Source organism: Mobula hypostoma, chromosome 25 (genome assembly GCF_963921235.1).
Source record: "Mobula hypostoma chromosome 25, sMobHyp1.1, whole genome shotgun sequence".
NCBI classification, from domain to species: Eukaryota; Metazoa; Chordata; class Chondrichthyes; order Myliobatiformes; family Myliobatidae; genus Mobula; species Mobula hypostoma.
In genome coordinates this window covers 33618210-33632712 of record NC_086121.1, presented here as the reverse complement: position 1 = coordinate 33632712, position 14503 = coordinate 33618210, and the positions used below count along the sequence as shown (strand labels likewise).

Here is a 14503-nt window from a genome sequence, read left to right as displayed (position 1 = left end):
GGGATTATCATTTAAAGAAAAATTGGACAGATATATAGACAGGAAAGGAATGGAGGGTTATGGGCTGAGTGCAGGTCGGTGGGATTAGGTGAGAATAGCGTTCGGCACGGACTAGAAGGGCAGAGATCACCTATTTCCGTGCTGTAATTGTTATATGGTTATACAAGTCAGTCAATAGCATCATAACATTTTAAGTAACGTTTGGATATTAAACACAGCACATATTTTCACCGTATGAACATATAAAATCATTGCAACACACCAATATCGCTGAATCAGTGGGAGCCCTGGGCTTGTTTTCCTGCAACAAGACGGTCCTATCGAGGGGTGATGGGAGACAGCGATACTCGAAGGAGGTTCCTTATGTCCAGTCTATTCCGCAATTTAGTTTTCGTTGCATTCATCGCAGAGGTATGTTGGAAATGGAAGCAATATTTTCAGTGCTTTCATGGCTATCTCAGGATATTTAGCCTTGACTTTGATCCGGAATGCCGGCAGAGATGTTATGTCAAATATACTTTTCAGCCTGCCGTCATTTGCAAGCTCGAGGAGTTGATCTCCTTCCCGTGCTGACACGGATGACGCGTGCGTAATGACCTCACGTGCATCCAAGCTCAACAGTGCACGTGACAGGGAATGAGGAAAGGTGCAGCTGACTCCTATCGCCAAATCATATCGTTTCCTCACGGCCCGGTAGCACATGCTTTGTGACCCAGTGGTTAGGGACCGCTGCTTCAAGCAATTACCCAGCTCCCTAAACTCTTATTACAGGACCACATACTTTCTCTTTGAAGTACATATATGTCACCTTATACACCCCCATGATTCATTTTCTTGCAGGCATTCACAATTAGCCCAAGAAATAAAAGACCACACTCAACAGTACAAAAAACCAATGTGCAAAAGACAACAAACTGTGCAAATACAAGAAAATAATAATAAATAGACAATAATTATCAAGTACATGGATGAAGAGTTCTTGAAGGTGAGTCCATAGGCTTTGGGCAATACATACAAATTGCTGGAGGAACTCAGCAAGCCAGGCAGCATCTATGGGAAAGAGTTAGAGTAAACAGTTGACATTTCAGGCCAAAACCCTTTATCATGACTGGGGGAGAAAAAAAGATGAGAAATCAGAGCAAGGTGGTTGGGGGGGGGGGGAGGGAGGAAGTAGTACAAGACAAGGAGTGAAACCAGGAGAGGGAGAGGGGTGATGTAAAGAGCTGGGAAGTCAATTGGTGAAAGACAAAACTAGTAAAAGGAGTATCTGATTGGAGAGGAGAAAAGGCCATGAAAGAAAGGGGAAGGAGCACCAGAGGGAAGTGATAGGCAGGTAAAGAGATAAGGAGAGAGAAAATGGGAAATGGGAATGGGGAATGGTGAAGGTGGGTGGGCAGTAATTTGAGAAACTGATGTTCATGCCATCAGGATGGAGGCTACCCAGACAGAATATAAAGTGTTGGCCCTCCAACCCAAGTGTGGCCTCATCGTGGCAGTTGAGGGCGCCATGAACTGACATGTTAGAATGAATATGGGTTTTGAGAACAGTTTAATCAAAGGGCGAGTACAGTTGAATGAAGTTATCCCCTCTTGTTAAAGAGCCAGATGGTTGAGGGGTAATGACTGTTTCTGAACTTGGTGGTGAGAGCCCTGAGGCTCCTGGACTTCCTTCCTGATGGTAGCAATGAGAAGGCATGGCCTAGATGGTGAGGGTCTTTCATGATGGATATTGTTTTCCTATGACAGCACTTGATGCAGATGTGCTCAATGATGGGGAGTGCTTTGCTTGTGACGGACTCGTTCATATCCACTACCTTTTCCTAGGCTTTTCCTTTGAAGGCATTTCCAGACCAGGTCACGATGCAATCAGTCAATATACTCTCCACTACACATCTATAGCAGTTTAATCAAAATTTTAGATGTCATGCTAATCCTTTGCAAACTCCTTAGGAAGTAGAGGTACTGCCGTGCTTTCTTCATAAAGGCACACACATGCTGGACCAGGACAGATCCTCTGAAATGATAACACCGAGGAATTTAAAGATGCTGACCCTCTCCAACTCTGATCCCAATTTGGACTGCCTCACGGACCTCCAATTTCCTCCTCCTAAAATCAATAATCAGCGCCTTGGTTTTGCTGACATTGAATGTGAGGTTGTTGCTATGGTACTGTTCAGCCAGACTTTCAATCTCCCTTCTACATGCTGATTTGTCACTACCCTTGATTCAGTCTCCAACAGTGGTGTCATCAGCACACTTAAATATGGCATTAGAGCTGTGCTTAGCAAGCAGAACAGGGGTCTAAACACAGCTTTGTGGTACATCTGTGCCGATGGTGCTTGTGGAGGAAAAGTTGTTGCCAATCCAAACTGACTGGGGTTGGCAAGTGAGGAAAGAGATTCCAATTGAACAAGGATTATAATTATAGTTGGGAATAAAACTTCCTGCTCATCCTGTATTCACTATCCTGGATAGTAAAAAGCAGCCCTACAATTCTGAACTCACGATGCAGCCGAGTTCAGGGCTACTGATTGAAAATGCAAGAACACAATGAATACGAATATGCCACGAGGCCCACAAGCCTGTCTATTAATCAATATGATCACAGTTGATCTAGGCTGGCTTCAACTCTTATTATATATTATGAAATGAAACATAAAAATCAATAGTTTCCCAATTATTTTCCATCACACCAGATTTCAAGCAAGGCATTTTGTATCAAACCACATTATTCTCCCAACAATTATTCTCTTGGAGCGTCAAGGTTAAAGTTGAGGCAGCATGGTAGCTTAACAGTTAGTGTTATGCAATTACAGCACCAGCGGCTTAGATTCAATTCACGCCACGCCTGCAGGGAGTTTGTACATTCTCTCTGTGACCACGTGGGTTTCCTCCAGGTGCTCTGGTTTCCTCCCATAGTCCAAAGTGTACCAGTCTGTAAATTAAATTGTCATTATAAATTGTCTTGTGATAAGGCTAGGGTTAAATGGGTAGGTTGCTGGGCAGCGTGACTTGGTGGGCCAGAAAAGCCTGTTCCATAATTTATCTCTAACTAAATAAAATAAATAAATATATATAACCCTTACAGAGTTCTCTTGGGACAATCAGGTCACTTCAATCCTCCAATAAGATATGTCATATTTATATTTTGGTATCTCCAAACCACCAATCAGCCTCAAACCCTGATCAACTATCCCATCATGCTCCCACTCACCAATCAGCTAAAGTCCCAATCCCAAACTGCCCACCTAATAAGCCTGGCAACCACTTAGTTTGATTTCCCATTCCATCCCAACCCTCTACTAAATCCAATGACACTCCAATCTCCACCGAATCTTTACAAACCGTACCCATGTCACTACTGCTGGACACAAATAATCACTGCGCCAGATCTCACCAGCGTCCTAGACCAGCCTACAGACCTCTCAAAAGTTCATTATTATCAAAGTATATATATATATATAATACAACCTTGAGATATGTCTTCTTACAGGCAGCCACAAAAGAAACCCAGAAGAACTCAAAGACCAACAAACACCCAATGCACTGACAGAGAGAGAAAAAAAGACAAATTGCTAACAATAAGAGCAAGGAAACAGAATTCAGAACAAAAGCGAGTCCATAGACATGAAGCCTGGAGCAGATGGAGCAGGCCCACAGCCTCAGCTCATCAGACATTGGATCAAAACTTCATTGAGCCCACAGACACAAAGCCTGGAGCAAATGGAGCAGGCCCACAGCCTCAGCAAAGTGCAGAGCCAATGTTGCAGAGCAGCAGGCAGATCCAGCCCGAGCCTCCCCCTGGTCCTGACACACTGCCCTTTCGAAGTAATTGGCCGGGCATTTAAATTGTCCAAACATTCAACGGCTCCTCACACTAGGACCCAGGCCCCATCGCATTGGTACGCACTGGGCCTGGACTCTGCCACCATGTTCCAGCCCGGCACTTAGATCAATCAGACCTCACTCTTGGTTTAGGTGGACAGTCTCTGAAACTCCTCCACTCTGACTTTTCTTTCCCCCACTTTGCTCACTCTGACTCCGTCTCGAACCTACCTCAACCTCCTCCGACTCTGCATCACATCTGCACGCCTCGGCCTTTGAGTCGGCATCCCCTCTGCTCACCTCTTCAATGTTTGTAGTGACCATTTACCAATTTTTTTTTAAAAACAGAAAAACTTATTAAAAATATTTAGTTTTATTTCTTGCTTTGGGAACCACCAGAAAGTTGTCACTTGTCCACAGTTGCAACATCTTGAACCGGACTCACATGGCCCAGAAACCTCGAGCTTTAAGTGCCAAAGTTCTTCAGTAAGTGGGCCCATGAACAATCATCATGACACCACTATTACACCCACCCAGAACACACTTTCGGGAGCAATACTGTTTCTGGACCACTATTTTTATACGCATGCCAGAATACTGCTGAAAGCTTTATGAAATTTCCCAAATGATACAGATGCTTGTGAAATTAATACACTTAAAACATCGGAATCGGCCTCCGAAAATAACAGAGCACAACTGATTTTAATCCAAACTTGATTATTTCCCTCTCACTCCAAAGATTCACATCTCCTGCTGGGCATTAATGAATCAACATCAGTTCTGCAGGGTTAGAGAAAAATCTGTTGCCTATATGTCTTTTAAGGAATAGAGATCACTGAAACGATTCCCAGTGACAATAACCAAAACACAGAGGAAAGGTAATACAAGTAGATTTCTGGCCGTACACTATACACAAATATAATCTAAAGGAAATATAATTTAAAGTAGAAGACAGTCAACAATGCAAGATGTTTCAGTTTCTCAGAATTTAAAGCAATTACCATTTTGTTTCACCAGCATACAAACTCAAAAAGGTCAAAAAGTATTTTTGAATGCCTTCTTATACAAGCCCCCAAAAGGATAAAGCATCTCAAATTGATCTTCATCCTATTTGTTGGAATATAATCTGCAAGGGCCTAGCAATTCACTGAACACTTCATATAATTTACATATCAACCCTCTCCTTTAATTGCATGATTCAAAACAATGATAATCTTCATATCCAAAGCTTAGGATTCCTTCCCATGCACGCACATACACAAAAATACAAACAATCATGATTTTTGAGTACTTGCCTATCATTCAGATTAGGATTACTGAAAAGGAGTTTTAAAACAAGAAAATTAAGCACCATGAGAACTAAAGTAAATACACCATGGAATCAGCAGGAAACAGCTGTGGTATAAGGTAAGGATGTTAAGGTAATGAGTGATTTACTCAAATAATCACCACTGTTGAGAGAGAAAAAAAGATATTTACAAGATGAACATTCATTTGTCTTCCCCAGTGCAACACTGCCCTCTGCAGAAAATCTTCAAACAAGAACACAATTAGACCAGGCACAAAGGAGCTGGAGGAATGCAACAGATCAGGCAGTGTCAATGGAGGGAAATGGACAATCTATGTTTTGGGAACGGTGTCAACCCAAAGCGTCAACTGTCTATTTCACTCAGTAGATGCTATCTGATCTGCACAGTTCCTCCAACTGTATGTTGCTTCAGATTTCCAGTATCTGAAGTGTCTTGTGTGTACACTTTTCCATCAGGCCATGTTTATATTTATCTGTGTTGCCAGTAAAAGCACACTAACAGGCACCTCAAGACAGAATGCAGCTAGAGTACAGGAGTTGAAATACAGGGGATTCTGGTTAATTGATCCATCGGTTAATCAAGACAGCCACTTATTTGGGACACCTGTTAAGGAACAAATACTAATGGTGAAAATAGTCAGGGATTTCCTTTGTTAATTTGGGACACTATGCCATTTAATTGGGATAGGAGACTAGCATGTGGAACTTGTGTGGCAATTAAACACTACACTATGCTTAGAGCAGTTTTCAGATAGCATCAGTTGTGTGTGCTTGTGTTCAAAAAGCGGTGATTTCTCCCCCCCCCCAACTGATAGTTAGCAAGAAATAAGCTGAAAGACAATGCAGAATTGTTTTGCTCATTGTGGTTTCAAGCATTCAGGCTTAGAGATGCCAGAAATGGCCAGCAGTGAAAAATGAAGTGATAACTACTTCAACAAGTTAGGAGCTACGAAGAATTTGAAGATATCGACACTCATCTTGAACGTTACAGTGAAAATGAAATTTGGAGGATGCAATTGTCGAAAGAATGTATGAAAGCAATCCATTATTGGTACTAGGTGTCTGCTCTAATTTTGTTTGTTTACAGTCAATCAAAAGACCGTGGCATCCTGTTGGTTGTCTGTCGTATCCAACCGCGACAGTGAAACTTGTGGAGAGTTGTTAAAGTGGAAAAACCATTACACTGGGACAGTTCCACTTTCTCAACCTCAGAAGTCCAGGTTCAGTGATACATGTAATCATCACAAACTGGGGTCATCCTTAGTAGCAGTGGATAACCATGACTTCTGTGCCTTATCATGCCCTTTGCTTTTCATGAATTGTTGCAGAACCACCTTCTTGGCCATTGGATCTCACTAATCTCAACTCACCAGTCCACCAGAGCCAACTTCACACGTTAGTACAGGCATGTCCCTATTTCACCAGGGTATGAGGCCAGCCAGCTACCCTCACCTGGATTACCCTACCTGTTGAAGTGGTGTACCAGGGTGTGGCTGCTGTCACATGTAAACAGCTACTTGGTGAGGGCCAAAGGGAAGTGAGCTGCCCCAGAACGTATACAACAAGCCCTTTCACCAGAAGTGCTACTCCTCCCCGGAAACCCCATACACTGCAGCGTACACTGGATGAATTCCTGTCGATAACTATTAGGAACCAATACACAGTTTTACAGTTCTGTAGTAGCATTGGTAGTGTTCTAAATTTGTTTACTATTTCATTTAAATACATAATTTGCTACTCAGTCTTTTCAAACATTCAAGATTCATACTTTGATAATAAATGTAGTATACAACCCTGAGGTTCATCTTCCCACAGACAGCCACAAAACAAAGGAAGAAAACCACAGAATTCACACAAAGAAAAACATCAAACCCCCAATGCACAAAAAAATTGAATAAATAGCACAAAAAAAGCGAAAAACACAGAATATAAAACCATCATACCACAAATTATTGACCTTACCCCTCTTCTGTAGGTCAAATGCAATGTCCCAAGCCCAGAAATCTGGCAGACAACACAGCCTTTGGGACACTTGATCCTTGTGACAGAGGGTTGTGTCAATTCATCTGGCTATACTATCCCCAATTAAAACTACATTTCTCTTCTCTCTCCCCCCCCACCCCCACCCCCTACTTGAATAGCTCCCTAAATCATGATGCCACAGCTTGGTTGTTCATCCTTCCTACAGTCACCATTCTCATCCTCAATGAGCAATAATCTCAGACCAGCTGCACGTTCAAGGACTAAAGTTCCTCCAGCACCAACTCTTGGATTCCCCCTATCTACCTCATTCACAGTCACACCCACTTGTCCCTAACCACAGACCAGGTCAAGTAGTTAATCTAATGTATGTGACTGCCTCCTAAAACACAGTGTCCAGGCAACTCTCCTCCTCCCTGATGCATGTTTGTAGTTCATCAACTTTGAGCACAAGTTCCTCAAGCAGCCAACACTTGCTGCAGATGTGATTATCAGGAACCAGAATGGGGTCCCATATCAAGCAGCACCAGCTCACACATCCTGCCTACTTTATATAATTAGTTGTAATTAAGAATCTTTTACTATTAAACCTTATCTTCTTACATGATAATTTGTGCATCCGTACTGAAGCCTCTCAAGCCAAAGCCTCAGATCTCAAACATCTACACTGATCCCACTCGCACAACAGCTACTCCAAAATGACCTCCGACTTCAATGTCTTAACACCAAAGCCTCAGTTCCCCATTCTAACTCTGGAGTGGCTATTGCAGTGAACAATTAAACATAACTTCTTTTCATTGGCCTTTGCCTAATTACAAAATTTACCACTAATAATTTGCAGTCAGGTGAATCTTCTTACGATGAACTTAACTTTATTCCTCAATACTCAAAGGCTTTTCAATGAATGCCCTTATTTGGTCTCTAACAGAACCCACTCAATTTCAGTTTCTCCAGTAGTCAAAAAATACCAAGGCTACTTAACCTCACTTAAGCCAGCACCTTCAGTAATCAGCCACCATCTACAATTATTTCCCTCTCAAAACAGACTAAACCAATAACAGATAACTTGTTAACTTTTAATCTGATCAGCACAGAAAACCTACCACACTAGTCCTAACATAGGGTCTCAACCCAAAAGGTCAACTATCCTTCTATCTTCACGGAATCTGCCTGACCAGTTGAGTTCCTCCAGCTGGTTGTTGTTTTTTACACTACACTAGTCTATTCAATTTGTTCCACTGTATCAATGATGCATTCATATCCAATTTTCCTGCAGATCTGGAACCTCCCAAACAACAATTTGCATCCCTCATTGCCACTAAATTAGTGACATCCAGTTTTAGCCTGGTTCATCTGTTACCAAACAAAACAACATTCCTCTAATGCAAGGTGCACAACCTATAACTCACACACATAACACAAAGTAATATTACCACAAATATATTAACTTTAAGGTGCATACACAAGTTAAAAAGTAAACAGTACAATACTACTGGCACATTATACATGATGAGACCTAGATGGTGGCAGAGTTCAGTAGTCTTACAGCCTGGGGCAAGAAGTTGTTTCTCATCTTAACAGTTCTTGTCCTAAAGCGATGGTACCTCCTGCCTTATGGTAGGAATTCAAAGAGATGGTTGGAGAGATGGCAAGGATCAGTGATAATGCTATGGACCTTTTAGATGCAGTGCTCCTGATAAATATTAATAATAGATGGAAGAGAGACCCTGATAATCCTTTCAGCAATCTTCGCAATACTTTGTGATCAGATGCCTTGCACTAGTTCTTATTAACATAGACACATATACCTCTATCATACATCTTGCCAGAGACTGTGGGAACTCTACCAACCCAAAAAGAGAAGAAACCCTCTAGCTGGTTGACCGCTTACAAGGTAGTATCCTGGAGCTATGTTTCCATCAGAATGGGCACGCAGCTGTCCATCTCACGCTGATCCAATCCAAGATGCAGGTAATCCAGTTTATTTTCTAGCACTTGAACGTTTGAAAGCTGGCCCGAAGGAGTTTGTCTTTAGTCCCACACAAATATCAACATGCTTCCTCACTTTTGTTTCCTTGCACACCGCTTCCAACGGTGTCTCTACTGGGTGGCTGTAGTAAGTGACAACACGGTGAGCAATAAGCCCATGCTGCAGAGCTCATCTGCTGTCCAACATCTCACCTGCAACATAGATTTGCAATACTTGGTGTTCTTAATATTCAGCATTGTCTTGTGATCATAAGGAAGACATAAAGGTCAAACAATTACACTATTAGTTGGAGCTGGAGTGGCCACTGTGACTGGATGCACCACTATCTTGATTTGCATCTTGACTAGCTCAGATACAAGTACACAATGTCCTTTCTGATAAAGCAAAGGTTCAAATGTTTTATTGATTTACAATTACATCAAGCATAAGAAAATAACACTGGTGCACAGCATTCTAAAGCAAGATTACAGTAATGTATAATCTAAATAATTTTTGAGCACTATCCTAATAATGCTCATAAAGTACATTTAGCTGTTATTTACATATGCAACCAATATTTCCTCAAAGGAAGCTTGATACTAATCAATAAATCACTTCTCCATGGATGCTGATCAATTCCAAAGAGGAATTTTATAAATTAACAAATAGCAAGGTGCATACACAGTACAATGCTACTGGCACATTATACATGATGAGACCTGGACAGTGGCAGAGAGTTCAGTAGTCTTACAGCCCGAGGCAAGAAGTTGTTTCTCATCCTAAAGTGATGGTACCTCCTGCCTTATGGTAGGAAGTCAAAGAGATGGTCTTTTATGTGTTTTACAGACTGTTGTCCCAACATAAGCTGTGTTCTTTTTTAAATGAAGTATAATACTGCAACCTCATTGTAACTGTCACCACCAAAAGCAAAAAGATGTGTCTCCTCTGAACCATATGCCAAAGACAGATATTCATTATATATTCCTTCCAATTACTGTGAACTGCCTTCAACTTTAATAATATCACTGAACATTTATACAGAACTGTGCAAAAGTCTTAAGCACAATATATAGCTAGGATGCCTAAGATTTTTGCATAGTACTTTAGTAATTTTATGTCTGGCACTGTACTACTACCACAAAAAACAAATTTCATGACATATGTGAGCAATTCTAATATGGGTCTCCATTGTGGACTGAGAGTGGGAAAGGCGCAGAGACAGGGTATCATGGTTGGGAAAAGGGTGAGGGACAGGGGAGGGTGCAGAAAGCACCAGAGAGACATTCTGTAATGATCAACAAACCAATTGTTTGGAATCAAATGATCTTGCCTGGTGTCTCAAGACTGATGTGTCTGCACCCACAGCCCCAGCACTCCTCCTCTCTGCCTCCTGTCCCACACCCTGCTGTGGGGCTCCACCCTTGCCATTCCCAACATCCTTCACTCCCACCAGATTTACAAACTCTCCATTCCACATTGACAAGTAGAGTACTGTGCAAAATACCGCAGATCATGAGAACCTTAGGGTTGTTAAATCCAGGAGTGGTAGTGGGACAAGCTCCCACTTCCTATTAAATGCTCCCAATGGCATGCATGTCAAATAGCCTCTGACAACCAAGCCCAGCACCTGGCTGTTACATCAGACTCAGCTACTAAGTTTGGCAGAACCATTTCTACTAACAGGAGAAAGGGCAAAGGTGGTTACTGACACCTAAAAACCAGTAACTTCCTGCAGATGTGGTTGGCAATTCATCTCGGAGAAGGAAAACTCAGTTTAAACCTCTGCTGTCTTGCAGCTATACCTATTCATGGGGAAGGCTTTGGGAGAAAACCACAAGGAAAAGTCCAGAACTGGAGTCCCTGAAACAATCCTACATTGAGTCATCTCTGAATGGCAACACCTGCAACACTGCTGCTGCCAAACTTTATCGGTCTCTGCCGTTCCTTTGGATCATCAGCTATGTAGAGAGGGGGAGCCCGCTACATGAGCAATAGTTTGCTCTCCATGTCTTACTGCCCTGGCTCGTGTATCACAAAGACAGCTGGTGAGCCCAACCAGTGGAGGTCCTCAAAGTCAGGAGAGTAACAAATTTTTTAAATGACCTTAATTGTAACATAGAAATTTGCTTTTAAGTATTGTCCTACAACAAAAGAAAAGGTTTTGATTTCTGTATACTGTACATTATTGTAGCCATTAGGAACAAAATGATTGAACTTCCAGGGCCAATATACCAATTTATCAAAAGAAACATGTTCGGGATCTGCATGATACTTAATACACATTTCTGAAGTACATCCTTTTTTTTAAAATACTTTAAATAGCCAAAGGAAATTTTCAGAAATATCAAGAGAGAGAGAAATATAGTTAACGTTTTTAGGTCTGGCAAGTGGTTTTGGTTCAAAACTTTTAATAGGCAAATGATATCCAAGATGAAGATACATTTGAGTTACTGAATCACATCAGAAATCCAATTACTTAATGAAAACAGGTTTGAATAGATACATTAAAATCTAATACAGAAGGAGAAATGCTGCAAACAAATGTTACAGATGTAACTTGGAAATGGCAAGTTTAAAACATCTAGGCATCATCATAAATTTGTTACTCAATACATCCAATTTATTCACAACTACAACTAATAAATCTAGAAGTGTTCAACTGTTTACTGTATAATCAGCTGAATTCAATAGAAGGAAGATTCTGGCAGAATCTCATTTTGAAAACTGCATGTTGCTCCTGTCACTGAAACACAAATCAAATGTCAAGCAGTCATGAAGCTTATCCCAATTTCAAAGGTCTCTTTTTTTTTGGAAAAGGCATAAGAAACATATGGTTTTCTGCAGAAGGTTAGGGAATTGCAGGCATATTGGAACACCAGAAATACAAAAATAAAAAAAAAAATTCAGTGTAATGCATTGAATAATCTTTTCAAATGCTATACAAGTTCTTATACATACTGTATGTCAGGGGTCCCCATCCTTTTTTACACTGCGGACCGGTTTAATATTGACAATATTCTTGCGGACCGGCCGACCAGGCCGGGGGGAGGGGGGGTGCGGTGGGGACGGTAGGGTTGCCAATGGACAAGAGTAGCAGTCAAATACGTTCTGTTTACCCCGAGAAAGACTGCAATGACCATGAAGCCTTCCGCGGGCATCAGTGCGTATGCATGACATGCACATGCGTGTACCTGCCAATTTTTTTTTTCCTGCAAAACGCTTTTGATGATTCTGATCGGGGCGGGGGGGGGCGGGGGAGAGGTATTAATCACGACCGGAATATAGGTGATAAGTGGTTAATACACTCAATTTCGTTTCTAAAAGAGTTTATCTAACGAATTTAATATTAAACACACAGCGCATATTTTCCTCACATGAATATCGTGATAAGTCAATTATCAGGGGAGCTTGAAGTAAGTGTTGAACGAACTTCCAGTAGAAGTGGTAGAGGCACGTTCGATATTATCAATTAAAGAAAAATTGGATAGGTGTATGGACAAGAAAGGAATGGAGGGTTGTGGGCTGTGTGCACGTCGGTGGGACTAAGTGAATGTAGTGTTCTGCACGAACCAGAAGGGCAGAGATTGCCTGTTTCCATGCTGTAATTGTTATATGGTTATGTAAGTAAGTCAATAGCATCATAAAATCTTAAGTAACGTTTGGATATTAAACACACAGCACATATTTTCCTCGTATGAACATATAAAATCATTGCAACGCAGCAATAGCGCTGAATCAGTGGGAGCCCTGGGCTTGTTTCCCTGCAACAAGACGGTCCTATCGAGTGGTGATGGGAGACAGCGATACTCGAAGGGGGTTCCTTATGTCCAGTCTATTGCATAATTTAGTTTTCGTTGCATTCATCGCAGAAAACTCTGCTTCACAGAAAAATGTTGAAAATGAAAGCAACGTTTTCAGTGCTTTCGTGGCTATCTCAGCATATTTAACCTTGACTTTGATCCAGAATGCCGGCAGAGATGTTATGTCAAACATACTTTTCAGCCCACTGTCATTTGCAAGCTCGAGGAGTTGATCTCCTTCCCGCGCTGACATGTATGACACGCGGGTAATGACCTTGCGTGCATTCAAGCTCAACAGTGGGCTTGACAGGGAATAAGGAAAGGTGCAGCTGACTTATATCGCCAAATCATATTGTTTCCTCGCGGCCCGGTAGCACATGCTCTGCGGCCCGGTGGTTGGGGACCGCTGCTGTATGTCATTCTTGATCCTTAGTTCAAGGTCTCACATAACCAAAGAGGTTTGTTACCAAATAGGAAAAATATAGGTTATGCATCAGATATTTTCACTCACTGAGTGCAATTTGATAACAAAATACCCTGACCATCTTCAGAAATAATCAAAAGCACTCATACCATTTATTAAGCTTAAGGTTGTCCTCTTACTATGATAAAAAAGGTTATAGTGTTGACATTCTAATGAAGTTTCATAGTAATTGCCAAGGAAGCTGAATATATTATTTAGGATGACAAGTGACAATGCTTCAAGAATTTAGCATTCGACTCAAGTAATTTAGCATTCCATAATCAACACAAGTAATTACAACAATTTGAACTCGAGTCTCCCTTTCAGAAATAACCAGTGCAAATTCCTTATTACTAACTTGCTAACAGTTGATTAATTGGGCAAGAAACAGACCATTCAGACCACAAGTGATAAACATTGCAATTCTGGGATCATATTTCCAATTCTTTTCAAATTAACAGGATGTCAAAAATTGTCAGGGAATTAACCCCCAACCTTTGACAACTGCTGGTAGATAGTCAAGGGGCACAGTTGATGTAAATCCAATTTACCCCAAATCCACCTCAGCATGACTGGATGTTTGCTGACAATAGAGTATTTAACTCGATTGCCCTTGAAAAGAAGAACCCAAAAGTATCCTCTTCATGAAGTCAGATTACAAGACAAATAAATACATGTTGTATCAGGGATAAGGTCACTGAAAGGAGGTTGGTGTTTTTGATGTTCATAAAAAATTCCCAGGAAGAAATAAGGAACTTAATAATTGTACCTTTGCCACCATATCTCAGGGGCAATCTGACCAAAGAACTGTCAAAATTATAAATTAACTGTAACCTCCCCAAAGACAATCATTCCATGATGGAAGTCACAAGTGGAATCAATATCCTCAAGAATATGGTTCGGGGTACAAGTAATTTTGTGTCATTCAGGTGCACTTAATGCTGGATTTACAAGGGAGGAATTTTTAGAATATTAACAGATGGCATTAAAGACAACTGAACAATATATTCATCTTATAGATAATAAATTACACCAATAAACTACACCAATTAGATATCTCCAACTTGCAACAAAAGAGCTAGCTCTCTGTCAACTTTAAACAATCCTTTTGTTCAACAACACCCCCAAAGGAGTCCTGACAGTTTTGTGCATGCCTT

At 41.1% G+C, this 14503-nt stretch overlaps 1 protein-coding gene across 2 annotated transcripts in view; it reads right to left on the bottom strand.

Annotated features, from left to right (window-relative positions):
• The window catches only part of nphp4 (nephronophthisis 4), a 427697-nt gene that overhangs the window by 383105 nt on the left and 30089 nt on the right, over nucleotides 1–14503 (bottom strand). The gene's annotated exons all lie outside the window — the stretch shown is intronic.